Source organism: Acipenser ruthenus, chromosome 21 (assembly GCF_902713425.1).
Source record: "Acipenser ruthenus chromosome 21, fAciRut3.2 maternal haplotype, whole genome shotgun sequence".
Lineage (NCBI taxonomy): Eukaryota > Metazoa > Chordata > Actinopteri > Acipenseriformes > Acipenseridae > Acipenser > Acipenser ruthenus.
This window is the reverse complement of record NC_081209.1, coordinates 7231417-7252522: the sequence shown is the minus strand read 5'-3', so window position 1 is coordinate 7252522 and position 21106 is coordinate 7231417. Positions and strand designations below refer to the sequence as shown.

General features: G+C 40.8%; 1 protein-coding gene across 2 annotated transcripts in view; it reads left to right on the top strand.

Moving 5' to 3' along the window:
* The window catches only part of LOC117427765 (breakpoint cluster region protein-like), a 96644-nt gene that overhangs the window by 26300 nt on the left and 49238 nt on the right, over nt 1–21106 (top strand). The gene's annotated exons all lie outside the window — the stretch shown is intronic.

The following is a 21106-nucleotide window of genomic DNA, read 5'->3' as shown; positions in this document are numbered from 1 at the left end:
AAAAGAACACAGTTAAAAAACGAAGCAGCGTTTAGGCCAGACGGCCTTCATCAAATAATTGTATTATAAAATAGTCGTTGTGCGATATTAGCTATATGGTCTGGACTTTACTCTTCAGACTGGCCTCAGACATTCCCAATGTGTTTACAAGTTTAAACATGTTTTAACCACAAGGTTAAGGAAATTAAACAAAAACAGGCTCCTCTATATGCTATATATAAACACTCAAACACACCTCGGAAATAGGTTGTCTAAAGAAAAGTGCTTTTGCCTTTGTGGCGATTCAAATGAAAATGAATGCATTCCATGAAGGATCATAAAATAGCCCAGAGGTGTACTAAGTGAAAGAAGGGTGAATCCAGCAATGACATATCTCCCGTTTGTCCTGTTTCTTCATTGTTCTTATTCAGGGGGGCGAACCTAATAGGACAGGACAGGAAGAGAGATGCGACACATATGGACACATCATCACAGAGGTGGTGATTCAAAGCACATTCTGTTTCCCACATCACAGACAACAGCAAGCCATGTCATGAAACGGGGGAGAAAAAACAAACATCATCTGCAGTACAGCATTAGCTGGCACGCTTCGTACTGTATAATGTCTTCCCTGTGCCAAAGACATTGTCTAAGTGACATCCAGATTCCCTTCAGCTGTGTTGGATTGGGTGCTGAAAATGGGTCGCAGCACGAGGCTATTTATTTGTATGTATTTGTTTTGAGTCTGTGGGTTGATGATACGAGTGGTCTTGGTCGCCCTTACCAAGTACTTTGAGCTACATTTTAGCAATGCAGTGCTCTGGGCAAAGCGGAAACGATAGACGCACAAAGGGCAGCTAATTGGTTAGATTTTTTTATTTTTCTACCAAATCTTCTCCCCCAGTTTGAAAAGCCCAACTGAATCAGTTTTCACTGACCAGTCAATCGCCTCTTTTTACCTGGCAAACCTAAGCAGTGACTGTTGCAAGCTACTGAACCCTGGAGGACAGACTGGATCAATGGCACCCCAGCGACAGGAAACAATACACACTGATAATCCATTACCATACAACGCTGGTATGGTTTCTTCAGTGTAATACACTGTAAAACTGCTGAAAAGAATCACAGGGCATCCTGAAAACCATGTGGCCTCTTGTTTAGAGAATCGCCAAAGATAACCACTTTCAATCCTGATTTAGGGGTTGTGATTGATCCAGCATTGTTTATGAGTCTCTTGTGGTATCTGCTGTGCAGCTGTTAAGGGGGAGGGCCTTTTTGCTTACTATGATGATACTATGAGATGCTGTGTTCCATTCAGCGTGCATGGTTAATGGAAGAACATTTCTGTTCAGGGTCCCTTATTTTATAAAAAGCTGTATTAGTGTGCATGTGTTTATTTATTTCCAGGAGTAGCTGTAGTTAGTGCTGTGTCTGCATGGCTGTGGTTCGGAGCACAGTTAGTGGGGAGTGTTTTCTTTATGACTCGGTAACATTCCCCATTAATCACTGATTGGGATGCGTTTAAGCGGCTGTCTCGCCTCAAGCAGGAGGAGAATGCTTTCACCATGTATCTTCTCAGTGTGAGAATTAACAGGTAACCTGGCCTGGGGTGCCTCCCAGCCCAGACACTGACTGGCTGGATCCTTTGCGGTTTGTTTTGTGGTACTGTAGGTTGTGATTACAGTCTGTACAGTATACAGTATCTTAATATGTAAAAGAGATTGGTTTCCTTTTTGCTTACTTGATCAAGAAATGGCGTCATTTACCACACATGCTTAAATACTATATGAGAAAAGGAATGTAAAAATATACAGTATGATAGTTTAGAGTAAAACAACCGTCGCAGAAATTGTTTATAAGTTAACTTTTATAATACTGTCATATTATAATACTGGAGTAAAAGTTAAACTAAAAATGAGCCACTTGGATGAACTGGCATTTCCCTCATTTGTTTCCCCTTGGAGACTCCCTCTGTCAATCCAGACTGAACTCTGATAGCCTAGCCTGTCAAGCTTGTTCCAAACTGCTGCCTTCCCAAGCGCTTGCCCAAGTCAAAACAGGAAAAGGCCAGCCTCTGTTGAAAAGAATAGGACCTGGCATATGTAGGATCCAGCCCTTTGTCAAGGCAAAGCAAAGCATCTCTCTAGCTCTCTGACCCACACACATGCACGCGCACACACACACACACACACACACACACACAGAGTGAAAAAGGAACAGTTTCATTCCGTTTTTCCTTTTAGTATATTGTAGTAGGAAACGCTTTTTTCCTGGTGAATGTTTTTATGGGGGTTGATAAGGCGCGCAGTGACAGGCAGCCGAGGGGCAAATGAAAGGCAAGTTGAACCCCTGTCCACAGCACTCAGCTTCTGACTTCAGCTCACATTTCCAGTGGTAGAACAAGCTACAGGACACCTACCATAGGACTGTCAACAGGCGTAGGTTATAGATGTAACAATGAATCGATGAATCGATTATTAATTAACTTGCTTTTTATTTTGCGAGCCTCAATTAAATATCCATTGATCGATGAATTGCCCTGGTGCCCTGTTTGAAGCCTCACACCACACAGACACACATAGACAAACATATATATTACCTGTCTGATTTCACCTGTAGTATAGGTAGAAAGGAATTTGGCAAGAAAAAAATGTTTGACCTGTATTGGAATTGGTATCTGGCACGGATTAATATGCATAAGGTCCCGTGTTGTGACAGGAATAGGAACATTATGGAATTCAATCAGTGAAATCGCTCAACAGTACTGTTATATCATCCCTCCAAATGTACAATGGTTTATCCCACCTAAGATGACAGCTTACTTGTTACTTAACTGTAAATCACTTTTAAACATCAATATAGGAGTGGGAGAAATGGTTAATGCTTTTGTACAAATCCAGTATTTTTCAAGTGCTCTTTGAAGCGCATGTGTGGGGAATGGAGCATGAAGTTCATATATCATTGTCAAGTAGGTAAATGTAAGGAATGCTATGGTCAAGTACTGGAAAGCTGTGCAAAATAAGAAAGCTGGGGATCATGATTGGGAAGCACTGCTGTACAGCATACTGTATACACACTCTTCTCTTACCATGGCAAATTTCTGCATGATGTTTCCCATGTTTTTTGCATCCCATGTATTTTCCATGTCTTGCCAAGGGCATTCACACTGTTGTATTACTTCCCTGAGAATTCCTATGCTTACCTGCCCTTCACCAGGACTATGCTTTCACCATGGCACTGTATTCCCCAGTGAACTGCGATCAGGTGACCCGTGACTGACCACAGCCTCTGCTCTGCTCTTTCTACTCAAACACTCTCCGCTCCAATTCCCTCAGCTGTCACACCAAGCTCACTAAGCACACCTCTCGCTCCACATGGCACTGTTTGCTTTGCTGCAGCTTGTTTGTGTGCCTTTTTTGAGCTAAAAATAACGTAACCCAGCCTGGGAGCAGGAGGGAAGAGAAGGCAAGCTTGCTGTGTACAGTTTGCACACAGCAAAGAGACCAGATCTTGAAGAGACACTTACCTGATTCACTCCTGAGGTTACTTGCAGTTTTAACAGCAATGTTAGAAAAATATGACCAGGACGCTATTATAATACCACTGTTGAAAGAGGTCTTGAGGCCTGGAAAGCGAGTGTTTGTATATCATAGTTAATCCAACAAACAGTATCAATTCTTCTATTATAACACCCAGTTATGCCCTGTAGAAACTCCTAAGAACCATTAGCAGATCACAGCTTTACCAGCAACGGCAAAGCAGTGGAATTGGAACAAGTATTGCAGCACACAGGTCATACTGTACTACCATGAAAATGACAAGGATACCGCTGTAGGACAGCTCTATCAGTAACCCTGAGGCCAGGACCATCGCAGATCATTTATTAAAAGGATGGCATTACCCTTATACAAGTTTACCATGGTATTTTGTAGTTTTCCCATGCTTTTCTCATGGTTATACAATGCATTTATCATGGTTTACTGATGACTTATGTCGGACCGGAGTTTCTGAAAGGGATTTTGCTGTTTATTCCGATGAATATCTGGTTGAAATATGTAAATACTTATGCAGCAGTGTGGATAACTGTATGTAAAAATAATGTGATATCTTGTAATAATTGTAAATCGCCCTGGATAAGGGCGTCTGCTAAGAAATAAATAATAATAATAATAATAATAAGATAACATTAAACAGCATTGACAGTGTAGCCAGTGCCTGTGCTGAAATGGGACAGGAAAGAGATCCACGTGGCTTTTGAAATGTCTTCTACTCTGCAGAAAGCAACGTCTCAGAATTTTAAGCCAAATTACCTAGATTTGTAATTAAGCTTGAAGCTTTGTTAATCATGTCGAAGTGATCATTTAATTCCTGTTGCCTCATACATTTTGCATAATTAAAATGCTTGCTAATCAATTTGGAACATCTAATTTGCCATTTTAACCTCTTTCAGTGCAAGTAAGACCAGGGATTAAAGTCTTGCAAACGTGGATCCACTACTGCTTTTCTCATGGGCTTGTTATCTAAAGCCAGGACTCATACAGTATATAGTGGTGAATGTAATGTAGTGGTCTAGAGTATTTATTTAGCTGTCTTGTCATTTCCCACTGGGGTGATAGGCCTATAACCCTAGCAGCAGGAATATATATATAGCTGAGGCCCCCGTATGTAGATGTTTGTACGTCTGTACATTCAACATGCAACTCTTTAGAGCTTTTACATACAACCACTTATACAATTGTAATCAAACCTTATTTTAGAGTCTGAGTGTGTCTGTCTTACACTTTCCATGTACATACAGTGTGATGGATATACAGTAGTTTAACTTTGTCGTCCAGGGGAAGTACAGTATGTCACTAACATACGTCAATACAGGTTTCCGGGTTTGCCACTTTGATTTCATTCTTATCAGTTTATTTTATTTGGCTTTCCCACAGTGTGGGTTTGTGTGCCTATGGTGTCTCTACAGTCTTTTCTGAACACTAATAATCATTTTTTGTGCCACTAGTGTTTTGTCCCAGTCGGCTACAGTAATTCAAATAATTTGAGGCTGATCTCTTTTGTGTGCTCGTTACTAAGAGAACAGCACGGTGCAAACAAGCCTGAAGGGTTTTGCTGAAGTCCTTTCTGTGCATATAGCAATCGATTTAGCTTGTCCCCTGAATTAACTCTCTGGTTTCTAAAACACATACCCGGCTGTCAGCCTCCATAACACAGAGGGACAGCATTCCCTCATACCCTGCTAGTGATAACATGCTGTAAAGGGAGTTTATCAGATTTAGGGATGGTAGTAAGACTCTCAACGTAAGATTAGACTGATATTGTATTAAGTGTGGCTAATTTAAATAATACTGTAATTGTCATCTTAAAAAACAAAAAGCTTCTTCTGACCTCTCGTTTTTAGTTACTATTACTTTGAGTATTGTCTCTTATTTCCATCCCTTAAAAAATAAGATTCAAAGCCGATTCCCTTTAAATGCATAGTGAGTGCACGTGTTACCTGCTGGGCTGCCCACACATTGACAGTGGCTTGCTTGCTGTGCTGTGCTGTGCTGTGCTGTACTGTACTGTACTGTGTTGTGTTGTAGCATTCCTGGACTGATTGAACAGTTCTATATGGCCTCCTCTCTTAGAAGCACCAGATTAAGAGATCAGCTCTCAGTTACCAGTCCTCCTAATAACGCTGCCGTGTTATCGGTTTTGTTTCCCGCGTTTGATGCATGTGGCGGGCTTCTTATCGGGGCTTGTGTCTGCCACTCCGATCTGGTGCACCGAGAGTCTTTCAGCTTCTCTCGTCCTTGGCTGGGGTTTCTCTGGGTGCTGAACAAGCTACAAGATCGCTTTGCAATGGGCAACTGCCTCCTGCTGGTGTAAAGCTGCAATGTCCCACAAGCCCATTCACGTATTTCAAGTATTATACCTGGTTGACTGCATCCATACTGTAGTTATCCTTCTATGCACTCACCTTGTTGGTGGTCCGATTTGCTTTTCCTAAAGGAGCTAAACTCTGTGAGCTAAACAGACAGGCACCTGCTAATAATGCAGCAGCAGGAGATTATAAATGATGTCTTTTAAGCTACATCTTAAGTACATCAGCTTATATAGTAAGATGTACAAATTACACTTACAAAACCTTATGGGGCCCCACACTCCTACAGTCTGTTCACCCCTGTACTTTGCTTCCTGTTTTATTTCCCTTGATGGTCTCCCGTCCATGCCCAACCCTGCTAGGCTTCTGAGACCTGCCCGTGCCACAAGGTCATTGTGCAGCACCAATACACTTCAGAACATTAGGTACTGCAGTGGTTGATTCAGAATCAGCAGCGTGCTCAGGTACGAAATCTTGCAAGAGAAGACCACTGTTGGGAGAAGATAGCAATATTGAGCCTCCTATCAGCTTCTTCTCAGGATCACTTGGTGATATTATCCTGTTGTTTGATTTGATTTGGATACCAGCATTCAGCGTCATTTTATCAGCAACAACATTTTTGTATTACTGTGTCCTGTTTGACCTTGCTCTTGGCATGGTATTATTGCAGTCCCTTTTGTACCATTAAGGAGTTTATCAGCTTGGATCAGAGACACAGGCAGAGAGAGACAAAGCGAATGTAATATAGGACTTATTAGAGGCAGCCAGGTTTATTCAGCTCACAGCAATCAGCCAGACAGCTTTTCAATAAAACCTCCTTATCCCAAATTACTCAATTACAGTGGAAGAAACTGGGAAATTGCACAGACACTTAAAACCTTGCCTGGTCTTGGGAGCCTTTCTTTGGGCATGAGGTTATTTGTATTAAACATTTGCAGTAAAAGATACAAAAAAGCTCCCTTGCTGGTTGCTGTACAAGTGGTAGTGTCACACACTCAGGGTTCTGTTTTACACTAATTCCTTCCTTTTCTGTTAAAAAAAAACAAAAAAAACACGCGGGCCACTGCTCTAAGAAGCCATTCCACTGCTCTAAGAAGCCATTTGACACCCAGTGTGTAGAGAACGGTCTGAGCCCAGCGCTTTATTACAGATCAGGTTCCAGTTTAGGCTTAGCACCTGGTATAGCCTAACTACTTTTTAAATTATGGTGTCTCTGCCTTTGTGAAGGATCGTTACACCAAGGGTAGAATTTCAGTGAAATTCTGATGAGCAGTAAAAAAAAAATGAGACTGGTATTATCAATAATTGATAGGTTGTAATGCAATCAACTGTTATTGGTTAGTTATGGTTGAACAAAACTATAAAGAACTGTGGTATCATTTTTAATGCACTCCCACCAGTACCACTGGCAGAAGCATTAGGCAAACCACTGTGGTTGAACTACAGCTTTACCAGCGATGGAAGTGGTTGCAGCAGTATTGCACAGTGGTCCTGATACTCCAGTAGGTATGTGTGGCAAAGTGGTAATGACGTGCAGGTGAGTGCAGTGCAGAATAATCACACAGACAACGTTGGTACAGGTGCAAGTGTGTTTATTTAATTTAATAAATGTCCAGAGCCTTAAGGCAAACCTGCAAATAATAATAGTGCTGGAAGTGATACAGCGGCATGTATCACTTCTATTTGTAATCCACGGGTTTGACCCGTAACCCCAAAAGTCCCGTTCAGACACCCACACAAAACACAAACACAAAGACAGTGCGTGATTCAAGTGCTAATGGTGCAAACAAAAGACAGTTCCTGTAGTGAAAAAGGTGAGTGGTGAAGTCCGGGTTTTTCGCTGGCCTGCGGCTGCAGCTCCGGATCGTGCTCAGTAATCTTTAGTGAAACAACACACAAGACACACAGTGTTAAGACACAGACACGAAACACTCACGGTTGATTTCACAAATACGGGCTCCTTCTCGGTTATGTAATTTAACCATATGCAAAGGAACAGATCACTCAAGCCATGCTCCCTATTTATACCCTCGCCCATGACCCCGAGGTTAACGAGCGCATCCGCTCCTCCAGTCCTCAGATGCCACGCCGCTTACCGTCTGGGTCACTGAGCTCGGGTGCCATAGCTCCGCCCCCTTCCGAACTGACCGACTTCCATCTACCCTACGGAATAAATTGTCGTGCCATTTCATTAAGGGTACTCTGTTCCTCGTGCACCGTGCCCTCACAGGTCGAGAGGGAGATCTAACACCAAGACTCATTCGATCTCTGTCACAGTATGCCATCCCATTGGTATGCCATAATATCAGAACGGTACCACTGTAGTATACCAGTGTGCAGCTATTACCCTTTAGTACAAAGTCTTTCATCTTTCTTCAGGTGGTTCATTCTGTATGAACGAAGCAGGGGATCCGGCATGAATGTAAAATCGTTTTGCTTTCAAGCCAGTTTTTGATGTGAAGTTTTGCCCTTACTGTTGCTGGGTCAGACCTCCAGCTGGTCGCGGAGCAGACACAGAGGTTTTTTCTTTCTCTTTCCCAGTAATATTTTTCCTGTAGTGCGCTCCATTGTTTGAAGTGCATGTTTATGGTTAGCTTTGTTTAAGCCTTCCCATCAACTACATATTTATTTGCATTCCCTGATTTTTTATTTTCATTTCATTTTTACAGTTACAGCAGGTATCACATTCAAGCAAAACATTGTGCCTATCAATGTATTGTTATAAAACCACTTGGGACAATTACCCATTACCACTACTAAACGGTTTCTTGCAGGGTTAGTCACTAATCAATTACTGTGATGTTATCCATAATTTGTTTAGTCTTTTATTAAATTATTTATTGTACTAAAAAGTTATTATCGATAATCATACTACCCACAATAATCATGTTTCTGACACCTAAAAAGGATCTTCCTGTATTTGTATTTATTTACTCATATAGTTTCTGTGTAGACCCATCAGCAATTAACCTTTCAGTTTGCTGTAGAAGGCCAGCTATCCATTTTACTTTTACTGTAGATAATAGTTTCATACTTGTTGTTCTTAATACAGCGGTCTACAGCTGAGTGGGAGGCAGTCCCATACCCTAGGTAGGTGTAGGTTTCTGACTACTTCTTGCGTTATTAGAAACAGTAGAAGCTTTTTTTGTCTATACGCCGGCGTTGTAAAATCCAGCGCCGTCTTTATCTTGGTTTCAGTAGGGGGCTGGATGCTGGATAAACGCAGCTAGAGGATTTAGTGTCACCCCGAGAAGGTCTGCCCACACGCCACCCGGGCCAAGGCCTTGTTGCCATGGAGACCGTCCTTGAGGAGAATCTGTGGAAATGAGAGTGGTTTCATTCGAATAGAGTTCGCCTTGCCGCTTTCCATGACAATGGGGCTGTGTTTAAGAAGCCCAGTACTGTAGTCATTGAATCGGTGAAATGGAACAATTTTATTATTAAAAAGACAGCCTTTATTTGAGCCCCCTTGGAATAGAGGTTAACTGCTGTGCATCAAGGAGCTGTCAGAAAGTTTGCTTTGTCGATGACAACAAACATCAGTCGACTGTGGTTTTTGCAGGGTTGGGATTATTGTATCTCATTGCTTTGTAGTTTATGGGGCTTACTGTCCTGTTAAACTCCCCCATGTTTGGATAGTTAATTCAGGCTCAGATGAAGTAAAAACACCTGCATGACCTTGAGGTAAAAGGCCGGTGTATTTGAAGGTCAGAAGATACAGTGAGGTCTACTCAGTTGATCTAAAGAGTAGTGAATCTGAATACTGCCACTGAGATAATTAGAATTTGTGTACCAACATTATGAAAGTAAAAGAACTCACAGTGTGCATGTTAGTCCCTTAACTGTATTTCTGTCTGTAAAAATGCCAGACAGGGCCCTGCTTAGTGATTTGGACGATTCTGCAATGGTGAACTGCAAACTGATACACTTTTAGAAGGAATTACACTTTGTTTTTATACATACTATGGTGATGTTTCCAATTGAAGTGGAGATGCTCTCATCGGAATGAGCCTATAAAAATGAGCCTGTAGCTAAAGGGATGACTGACGGGGTTTGATGGCTGTGGAGTGGTGAGCGTTTTCTTTTTCTTTTTGACTGTTGAGTGAATTCAGGGTACTTAAGGTAATTGATCTGGGACTATTCCCAGCTCTGGCAGTGAGAGGCTGGGGCCAGAACCGAACACATCGATCCGTTCAACCTCATTCCAGCAACAGGACCGCGTCTAAGAGCTCAGGCTTTCTGAAGATCTTCTGTAGTCAGGCCTCCTGGATGCTGAAAACAAGCATGCCAGCTGCTGAAAGGGATGCCTCAGTGATGATTTCATTACAGCATTGCTGTTTTTCCTTTCTTTCATTCTTTATCAGCCACATTACACTCTCTCTCAAGTTCCTGTGAGGTAATGAACAAGGAGCTAGAGATTGGGGTATCTTTTCAAAGCTATTTACTTCAAAACATTATTACTAGACAGCTATGGCCAAAAGTGTTGCATCACCCGATAGAATTAACACATTTTGCTTCATAAAGTTGAATGAAACCTACTGAATAATGTTACGTTAACATATTGCAGTGCACAAATCAGTATATTGGACATGTGACATAGCGAAAAATTCAACATGATTGTTGGACACTATCACACTTTCTCAGAAACAAACAGGTGGTGCAATGTTCTGAAGAATTAATCCCATTAGAAGACAAGCGGTCAGTTGCATCACTCTGTTGCTGTGGTTATTGGCCATTGTTTCATCACTCCTTCCCTTGGCACTGTGCCCTGTTCTGGGGTTACCAGCCTGACCGGCTGTCTTTGGATTTGCCTTAAACCCCCTTACAGTACATATGGACAATCTGCCGGTTCCATTGTTTACTGCCCTGCAAGACAGTTTAGTTTACTGTAGATGCCACCTACAATGCTGACCCTAGACGCTCCGTCTATTGTGCCCTCTGCCAATAAGTGCCAAAGAAACAGTGACCCCGACAGAGGAGATCAACCCAGTGCCACTACCAATCAAAACCGCGGGCAGCCATCCCTTCAGATCTGTGGATGGCAGTGAACCTCCTGGCACCACACCTCTTAGCCGAGGACAAAGAACCACCACTTTTCTTAGCCGTGGGCAGCCAGCCCTGCTCCCCGCTGGCAGTGAGCCTTCTCCCAGCCCTTTAAAGAGCTCCACTGGGGTCTACAATACAACTATTACAGGAGAGTGGACATCAGTATGCTTCCATCAATAGAGGTTTGGGAGCTGGAGGGTGGGCATGTAGACCGCCTTTCAAGGGTGATTCTCCAGGTAGTGGGTTTAATACTGGAGCTGATAGGTTAAAGACTTCAGTATCCAATTCATTAGTGTCTGAAACTGATTTTCTGTGATTTTTGTTCAGAAATGTTTTACCTGTTGGTTATTAAAATACTTTTTTCAACTTATGTTTTCATTCATTAAATCAAAAATGTCATAAAAAAAAAAAACAAGAAGTGTTTTAGTTTTAATAACTCACAAAGTTATAAAACAAAAAAAATCACATCCTGGCACTTGTTTTTATTGCTAGTACCTTTTTTCCTTTTTTTGTCCATAATTAAAAAGAAAGGAAAAGGAGCTGTTTTTGTTTTCTTTAATTTTATTAAAGAAAATCTACCATTTTTACTGGAGAACAGTAGGTTCCCTGACACATTGTGGCAATGTACCCCACCCCTGTGTGCATTTGTGTGTTATGTGTTGTATGTTGCGTGTGGTGTGTTAAATGTTGGTGTATAGTCATTGGTACAAGGGATATAAATGGGTGTGTGCAGCATGAGTATTTAAATTGTATAATTATATTTAGGCACGGGATTGCACTTCACGTGCATTTAAAGTATAGTATGTGAGCACGGGGTTGCACAGAATTAATTCACGTGCTGGGATTCAAGTGAATAATTAATTAGTAATTGAATCCCAGCACAACAGTATATATAGATGCACGTTTGACTCACTCGGGGTTGGGTGTTCGAGAGTGGAGAACGGGTGAAGGAGAAATAAAAGCTAAAGTTTAAGTATCAATTGCTATTACGTGCTGGTAGGACCAGCACGATACTTGCTTATTTAAAACTCACCGTGTTTGTTTGTGTGTCTGTCCGTGCACTGTATAGTCCGTTTTGTTTGTCTCTTTATTTTGGCGTGAAGTGCCGTGTCCTGTTTTTGTGTTCTGTTTAAACCTTTTACTTTGTTAATAAACGCTGAGTGCTACCATTTGCACTCAGCTTCTCATCACCACCGTCTGTCTGTGTGTATTCCTTTCTGGTCTGACGCCACCCACTCCGGCCGTCTTTGTGACACACATATATAAAACTCGTATCTTGTGGTAAGCAAACTGTTGACTAAGCCAGCTTATCCCTTCATCCCAGCATTCCAGTCGTCGGGGAGGGTTAAGAAAAGAAAAAGCCTGCTCGGCTCTTTGGAGACAGCTGTGCCCCAGTAAGAGCTGCTATTGGAGTGTAATTGAGTCCAGATGAGGGGCTTGGCTTCATTTGCACACACAAATGGGATTGTGAGCTACCAAAAACAGACAAAATCAGCTTCTGAGGGACTTTGTGTCTGTCACTGATGCTATAAATACCCATCAATCAATACAGGACGCTGGGCAGACTCGAGAGGTAAAAAGAAAAATGTTATATGATCAGACCTACCGTTATAAATGTTTACCATAGTAAAAGCATAGCAAAGTGCAATAAAGTATAGTGAAAGCATGGCGAAGCAGAAGTAAACATTGCAAAGTCTAGAGAGGTAAGGCAAAGCATATTAAAAAACATGGCGAGTGCATAGTATAATCAGGGGGGAAAGCATGGAAAAACTGCAAAGTTACCATGCAAATTTACAGTGGTAAACGTATCAAAGGGTACAGTAAGTCAAGGAGAACTTTCCAACAAACATTCGAACAGTTTAGCACTGTTTTATGAAGCAGCGGCCTACAGTGACGTTTAAAACTGCCCTCTTTGTATTTTCAGATATAAATAAGGGGATTGCCTCTAGTCTTAAGCTGTAAAAAGTTGTACTTTCCATGTTAGTAATACGTCCAGGAGCCAGTGTGTGTTGTTTTTGCAGGTGATTGTCTTGCTTTTATTTTTAACCCTTTTTAGTCGGCCCCTCCCACTGTGTAAACAGTGTGCAGTTACACCACAGCCTCTCTGTTTGTTCAGACCTGGACTCTAGAGTTTACTTTACAGGCACACAAACCCTGGGTCACATTATTCTGAAGCTTACCAGTCTCAACCCACACTTCCTCTAATGTGTCTGTGGCTCTGTGTGTGTGTGACTCTGACTTATTCTCTTAGTATAAATATAAACCTAGGCAAACTGTACCATGATTGACTTGCTGTGGAAAAATGTATCAAGCTAAAAGATGTAGGGTAGCTTTTATACCAGCTTTCCACTTTACTAAGACAGCCAAAAAGGCACCGTTCTGCTACTGATATTAGAATAGTCGTACCTTACATCTTCAAATCCTGTTGTATATCAGGAAGCAAAACGGAAAATGAAATAAAGAATCTGCATTAGACACAACTGCTAGCATTGGTAATCCTTTGTGTAGTTACAGTATCCCTTTGTTTTGCTTTTTTCTTACAGTGGGCTTATTCTTTGCTTCTGAGCTAATGAAGGGAAAATCTAAAAAACTAAAAAAACAAATTGGTCAATATTAAAAAAAAAAAACCAAAGAAAAACATATGCTGTTATCATTTTTTCCATTTTCAAAATAGTGTGCAGAATAAACACACGCCCGCTGGTTGTTCCAAGCTGGCCTGCCCTTCCCAGTAGCTGTGGCTTTTGATTTGATGTTAGAGCTGGATTTACGAGGCTGTTCAGAGAGAGAGAGAGTGAGAGTGTGTGTGTGTGTCTGGGGGAGAGCGGGGGTTAACAAGCATGTGGGGGAAACCACCTAAAGTGGTTCTGCTCAATAAAAACTGAACATAATGCTTTTTACCTGTGTGTTAAACATATTTTGATCAAATACATTCTGTATTCAGTATGACTAAATGGCACTTTTGAAGTAATGTCCATCACAATGCTAATTAATTAATATCTACTTTAATGAATGCATTGAATGCGCCTTTTGTGAGATTCTATATGAAACACCAGGCAGACATGCACTGGTAATGACTCTTGTAGACTCCAGGATTATTCTGGTACCTTTTCCACCTGATCATTAGTTTAATTATGTTAACCCCATCAAGGGGGAGTCGTTCTGTTTTTGTCAGCCTTCAGCTTCTCTCTTGGCAGCTTTCTTTGGCATGTGATATAGTAACTCTTGTACAGGTTGATGAATGTAGGGCAGCTCTTTATAAAAAGTGCTCTAATTTGGTTTACTTTAGTTGATTTAATGGGTCCACTCTACTAAAGGGATCTAAAAATGGTACTATGCAAACAAATCACCTTTTTAGGAGAATTTGCACTAGTTTCAGAACTACACATAGGCACACTGGCAGTGTACAGAATAGGAGTTGTCCCAAATTCGACTATAGTAGAAGGGAATTGTTAGAGGGAGCATGATCACCCAAGCTTTAAAACAGATTATCACTGCTGTCTAGTGAGAAGCAGCTCTGTGTTGCCATTCTTCTTTTTTGACAAAAGTTTTGTATAATGTAGTGTACTGTAATATATGCTATTACAGTATACACCAAAGAGCACTAGTTTACCACAATACCTCTTACAGTCTGATGCTGGCTACTTCATCCACAAGTGGTGAAGCCATGACTAATAGTGTCACACTTCCTGAAACGGGGATACAAATACCTAGACAGACAAGAGGATATATCAACAGCTTAGTTTTCAAATAACGAAACCTCTCTGCCTTGCTGTAGGACCTGCTAGAAAGAAATGATAGTACCCGCGCAGGACCTCACAGCGCAGAGTCCTCTGTAGATATCATTGCAAGGGTCGCGGCGGGCTGATTCAAAACTCTCAGTCATACGGTACTGCTGTCATTGTGGCTAAAAAACTGCCAAATGCTGCACTTTCCCTTCCAAGCTGTTGCAACGATCAGTCTTCGTGTCTCAGTATCCACAGCAGCTTGTTGGGTTTAACCTTGTTTTCAGTAACTGCACCTGCGTGCTTGCCATGATGCAACAGTCATCTTTGTAGGGCAGCACATTTTGTGAAGCGTACAGTGTGGGGGTACAACAGCAGATAGTTAAATTACAAATGGCCAAAGAACTGGGAATAAGAAATAATCTGAATTTATTGGGGGTCCCCGAGTGGCTCACCTGGTAAAGGCACGGCCGAGTGGTGTGGAGTCAGGGGAGAGCAAGTTTGAATTCTGGCTGTGCAAAGTTGCCGATCTTCTCTGGGGATTCCACCGGGAGCATCGTATAGGCTGTAGCGCTCCTGCAGGCAGGGACTGTGTCACCCAGGCGCGCCACAGTGGACCCTGGGTGTAAAAAGGCAATTGGATGGGAGATCAGAGGAGGCCAACTGACCTTCTGTTGTCCTGAGCAGCTGTGGGGATTGTTGAGGTCACGGAGCATAGTTGGACATTATAAATTGGAGGTAAAATAATGTATCTGAATGTGTGAGCCCACCACTGATCTAATCTCGTTTTGCTCCTATTTAGACCAGACACCACGAGTGATATATTGAACCACTGTTGCCGGAAATTGAAAGAGTTAATGCTCAAACTCCATTCAGCACTTTAGAGCTGTGAGTCGGGTTACGCGATTATAAAATAGATTTGGAAATCAGGCCGCTTTCCTGCTGCTTTGTATTAAAGGCACGACATTTGATTGTATTATACAGCATAAATACTCCGGGGCTGATAATGAGAAGCATTATCTAATTGATTCATTTTTTTTTTTTTTTTTTTACTGTGCACAAACAAAGAATGTCTTTAATTTAAAACACCCACAATAGAACATTTTTATGCTATTGTCTGTGTGTGGAATTATCTCCTGTGTCTCATGCTGCCCAGTGTGTAATATTGCTTCACCTTGCTGGTTAAGCATGGGGAAACCTACTCGACAGATCCGAGATCTACTGACACCGTGGAATTGTGAGACGTGTGCGCAGAACGAATTAAAATTATATATATATATATATATATATATATATATATATATATATATATATATATATATATATATATATATATATAATATACTGTGAAAGAGCCTTTGGCTCTTGGGTTCGTTTACTTAACCCAACACAGGAACTTTGTTTTTTCAATGCGTTGTTGCACACTTTTATTGCCAAAATACAAATAAACAAACAAAACAAAAACCTAACTCCCACAGTGCTAAACTAAACTTTTCTTTGGTAACTTCATTAGACTATACCAGTGGGCGGCTATGCCGTTTAGCAGTTACAGACACTTTTTACATACACTTTACAATACAACACAGGTCTCCACAGAACCTTTTTCTCCTGACCACACAGCTTCACACAGCCTGACACACAGTCCTGACTGCAGGGTTTCCAACCCTTTTATGCAGGGGCCTCATTAATTCCATTGGAGCTAGGTGTTCCTCTCTGGCTCCTCCCCCTACTCTGCCACAATATATATATATATATATATATATATATATATATATATATATATATATATATATATATATACTGTAAAACCTTCTGACAATGGAAACAAACAAAATCACAAGAGCTCTGCAAATATGTGCAAGGCAAACCCGTTCTGCAACAAACACCACACATTTAAGATGGGAGTAGATATGCCTGGATTGGGTTCTCTTTTTATTGAGGGGATCGGGTAGCTTCAGGGCCGTACCTTCAATACTGGACAGTTGCAGACAGTTTTATGAAATGTAACTCGTTTTTATACAGAGGACTCAACCAGGAACTTCATCTCATGTATTATTTTCTATAGCAATGCAATTCTTGTATGGTCTCTGTTCAATCAAAGAGGTTCCATTTTCTGGGTCATCTGCGTTACTAAGCCCCTGAATCAATTCCTGCTGTATGGAATTCCATATCTCTTTTGAAAATGAAATTGCTTCTAAATGAGCCTTTTCTGGTTTCTTGTGTTCGGAGTGGCTGTCTCTAATGTGTATGGAACTATCACTCCTGACAATCTTTGAGCTTTCTTGAGCTGGGGTTCAGACTTCCTGAGTAAATCTCAGTCCTGGGGAGGAGCTTTTACAATCACTCTTGTTTTCGAGATATAATAAAACTGAGGGAGAGAGTGTTTCTAATTTATCTCTCTCTGTCAGCACGGGAATACCTTTTTAATAACACAAATATTAATATAAATGAAAGCCTGTAAAATAGTCAGAATGGAGTAATGGATTTTTAACCAATAACCCACATTAAAAAAAATTCTCCAACAATACTGCTCTTAATGTACAATACTTACTTACAGGCAGCTTTATAGAGTATATATAAAGATATTTATTTTTGATTCCAGTTTAATAGTTATATCGAGTGCAATCAATATGTGTCAATGCTATACTGTATTTTTTTTACAAAGGCTGCATTGAAAGCCCTATTATTGGTTGCAGAAGGCTCCTATTATTATGCATTGTGCTAAAGGCAAACTGAAAGGGATTTCAGCCTTGCAATAAATGTAGGTAGCTGGAAATAGTTGAATTTGTAATGCACAGAACCCCATTCTTGGTTCCTGGGATTCTGTTGTCCTTGAATCTCTCCCACCAGAACAGGAGACAAAAGGTTTATATGACGCAGTGCTGAGATTTACTAAATCTCTCTGCGAGCCTGGCACTGCCCCAGTGGGTTTGACCTGGATCTGGTAACTATCACCATTACAGTCTTCCCTAACCCAGTGCAATACAGAGCCCTTATTTTCTGGGCAGTCAGTTTTACCCGCCCTGTACTGCAGCACTTGTGTGGCTTCTGTTCTAAGATTCTAATTTGTTATCCATTTTATTCTAGCTGTCACATAAAGACAGCAGCACAATGCCAGCCAGTAATGTAATCATTATGGCAATTATGTTTTCAGTAGCCTTTAATGATTATTTTTATGAGTTAAAAGAACTAGTGGCAGGGAAGGAAATTATGGTTTTCCTGCAATTATTTCAGCACAGAGCTCTTAATATTCGCAGTGGTTCGGAACACGGAGAGAGGTAGCTGAGCTGTCTTTTTTTTTTTTTTTTTTTTTTGTCCGTTTTAAATAACTGCACCAGCTTCACGTACTGCTGCTTCTCAAAGGAGAGCAACACTTGAGATAAGTATGCATCTTTGAAGGCACAGAAGGGTGTTATTTTGATCCTGTTAACTCTTTCACCCTCTCTGTCTAACACTTTCCTGGCATGCTAGTGTAATGAGCACTAAGGCCATGGTCTGTTCTGATTGCTGTCACTACAGAGACATCAGCAGTTAAAAACAGGAACTTCACTAGATTTTTTTTCCAGCTTGATTAAAAATGAGTAACCAGTGATGTGATAAAAAACCTTTTAAGGCTCAAATCACTTACAGTACTTGACAAGTTATAGCCTATATATATATATATATATATATATATATATATATATATATATATATATATATATATATATATATATATATATAATTAATTCTGCATGTGTGTGTGTATATGTATATATATATATATATAGTTTTAAATTATATTTTTCAAAATAGTTTTTTCGCATAGTGCACAGTGCCACCCAGTGTTTGACTGTGGTATGCAGTGAAAGGGAAACAAAAGTCCAGTGCTTGCCTTTTTAGTACTGTGTAGGATAGCTGTATTCAATTTGAAACAGTCTTCCTTAAAAGTGTGTTAACTTCTCATTGCTGTCTGTCTGGTCCTTGGAGTGATGTGACGGAGGCATGCTGTCTGATCTCAGCCGTAGGGATTTTCACTCGGTGTAATAGCTGTGTGTATTACAGGACTGCAGGGAATAAAACTTCAAAGGTTTATCCGTCTGACTTACCTTTGAAAACACACTTGGCTTCCCAATTACCATCCAGATCAGATTAGTAAAGCAGGGGGCATCAAATAATGTGTGCTAATGTGGGCCTGTGTTACTGTGGCTCAGGTGATTTCAGCTTTTGGAAACTGTGTGTAAAGTATGAACGCACAACTGGAAACTTAATTTATTAGCGCACACAACTGGATGGTTTCCTGCTTATTCTAAAGTCTAATGGGATTCGTTTTTTCCCTGAGAGTAGCTGAGTCTGAAATGGTTTTAACTATATATTTATTTTTAAGTCAATGTTGAAAATAGTAAACGAAATATTATCAGTAAACAAAAACCTTTACTAGAGACAGCATAGCTTCCTACGGCTGGAGGTAGCAACTGGAGCATACTGGTGGCTCACAGAATAGGTGTAAGCAGGTTTTCAAAGACAAGAAGAAAGAATTGAGGAATGAAAATAGACAGGGCTGTCAACATGGTCTGTATATAGTGCACTGCAGGCTAAACTATGAAAGAATGTAAAATATTAACAGGGAGACACTGCAGCTTTTAAAGAGCTATAACACATTAAAGATGGTTTTAAACACGTTTAACATCAACCACGCTTCCCATTTAAATCAGGTGTCTGCATGACTCCACTCTCGCTCTGTCTCTCTCTCAAGCTCTGTCTCTCTCTCTTGCTCTCTCTCTCTCTCTCTCTTCCTCTCTCTCTCTGGGACTGGGCTGGTGTCTCTTTTGAAGAGCTTCTGGAGCTGTAAATTGCCTCCTCTCCACTGTGAGTCTGAGAGCGCTCACTAGTGCATGAAGTTCCCAGAAAACAGGGACGGAAACTGTACGGTGGCATACCGGTTTCCATGGCAACGGAGTTTAATGAGCAACCTTATATTTGCTTGCGTGGGGAGAATCTCCCATGGACTGGTTGGGCTGCCAAATGAGGAAATGACACATACTGTAGGTACTGTAGCCTACAAGGTAGTTAACTTGTCCTTGTACCAAAGACAATATTACGGGTACAGTTTCAAATGCTAAGACAAGGCTATCAGTGAATGACATAAAACGGGAGGCCCTGTATTATTTAAAACCAAGAAGCAAAAACAAATTGTAGACTCTTCACAAAAGCCTTCAGACACAACCAGAATCCTGCATTTGCTTGTAAAATATATACATATATATATACACACATGAGGCTCCAAGCAGGGCACTAGGGTAATGGGCCGAGGCAATGTAATCGATCTAATCAATGACTGGATTAATCATTGCATCCCTTTCCGATTGAGATTAAACTGCAGTATGTAGGAGGCTGTGGAGGCTGAAGGCATCAGGCTGGGGCTGATTATACTGTAGATCATCACACAGTACAAAGTTTTGGTGCAATTTGGAATATAAACCTGTCCCTACTTTAATGGAGTCAATGGTGAATCCTCGAAAGGATAGTAAGCATGAGTGGGTGTGCAGAAACTAGAGAGCTGTACTGTGTATCTGGTAAACATTGTAAAGCCCAGAGAGGTATGGTGAAGCATATTAAAAAACAAGGCAAAACATAGTACGATTGTAAATGCATAGCATAACCAGTAGAAAAGCATTGGAAAACTTACTGTGCAAATTTACCGTGGTCAGCTTTTATAAGGGTGCTCACTTCTCTCGGAATTATATTGTTTCGGACTATTTTAATGCGAAAGTGGATTTAAAGCCAGAGGTGTGCAATCTCCACACGCTGAGCAGCTCCACACAGCAAGTGCATTTTGTGCTTTTGCATTTCTTTTGTGAGCTCTCAAATATTGTGCTCAGCTAGCCTGAAGAGACATCCGATGCAGGCTCCCTGAATGAGCTGAATCACCATTTAAATTGAGTCTTCAGGTTATTAAATTCATTATTTATGAGATGGCTCATGAAAAAAGTGTCAAGATTTTTTTTTTTTTTTTACTCATTCAAATTCTAATGTACATAGTGGAAAGCTTTTCATTTTGTAATCACAATGATAGTAAACAGTACTTCACACTGCGCACTGTTTGTGCCAACACTTTTGTGTCCCCATTACTGCCAATGCAGTGGTCTGCATGGTTCTGCTAAGGTTTCCACAGGGTAATAGACTTGTTATAATGACAGGGTTTTCAGATATGTCCTATATTTGTACCATACATTTTTTCAGTGAAGCATTTTGTACTTATAAAACTTAAACAGGGCTACAAACAGACCACCGGACTTGGTGGTGATTTGAGGCAATCCTTTCTTCACTCCTAGTCCTCTGCTCTAACCATTGAGCCACGCAGGTTTACTGTAAATAGGGAGGGTTCAGTTCAGGGGAAATTAAAACTGCTTCCTCCTTAATTGCAGCGTTTTATGCCATGGCATTTTTAATATAATCATTTTACAGAGCTTCAATTATTTATTGGCCGGATTGTTAATTGAGTTTCCCATTT